Raw genomic sequence first — 381 nt, 5'->3', positions numbered from 1 at the left:
AAATTGGGGAAAATTGGCCCAATTTTTGAGTAACTTTAAAAATCCGTAAAAAATCCAATTGTGATTGAAATCAACTCAAACTTGCTACACAACATAAAAACATGTATATGCACCAGACAAATGGAGAACTCTCTCAGCTAGTCATTCTATACCCTACAGGGGCTTTTTCCCAGCAACTTTCCAGCAACTAAAAATTTCTAATAACTTTGATCAAAACTTGATACACAACATGCATTTAAAGCTAGCTACATATTAGTTACTAAGGTTGGCAAAGTATGGTCTATATAATATCAGCGATGCATCAGATATAATTAGTTGTGTGCTATTAGTACCTCGTGTATACACTTTGCTGCACAAAGAAGGGAATCGCACTGAGCTCGA

The sequence above is a fragment of the Amphimedon queenslandica genome, unplaced genomic scaffold, assembly GCF_000090795.2.
Source record: "Amphimedon queenslandica unplaced genomic scaffold, v1.1 AMPQUscaffold_10245, whole genome shotgun sequence".
Taxonomy (NCBI): Eukaryota; Metazoa; Porifera; class Demospongiae; order Haplosclerida; family Niphatidae; genus Amphimedon; species Amphimedon queenslandica.
This window is presented reverse-complemented; position numbering follows the sequence as displayed.